Source organism: Giraffa tippelskirchi, chromosome 5 (genome assembly GCF_054371585.1).
Source record: "Giraffa tippelskirchi isolate mGirTip1 chromosome 5, T2T-mGirTip1v1.2.pri, whole genome shotgun sequence".
Classification (NCBI taxonomy): domain Eukaryota; kingdom Metazoa; phylum Chordata; class Mammalia; order Artiodactyla; family Giraffidae; genus Giraffa; species Giraffa tippelskirchi.
Window position 1 is genome coordinate 179,738,496 of NC_137279.1, and position 314 is coordinate 179,738,809.

The window sequence follows — 314 nt, forward strand, 5'->3', positions numbered from 1 at the left end:
CTCTGGAGGAATTGAAAGTATTAAGTCTGCAAAACCCTGGGTACAACTCTGATTAAAACATTCATATTCATAAACATAGAGTGAAATTGTCAACTTCATCAAAATTGTGTCATTGAAATGTCTGGCACAACTTCCCTACTAATAAGAAGAAAAACAATTACTTGCCTAGTGCTTGTTTTTCCTGTCACAGTAGCAAACACGTGAAAGATAGGTAAGGTCTGGTGTTGGTGAGGGTGCAGAAAAATGGCCAGGCTCACAAGCCATGGTGGGAGCATAAAAGGGGCTACAAAGTTTTTGGAAAGTGGTTTGATACC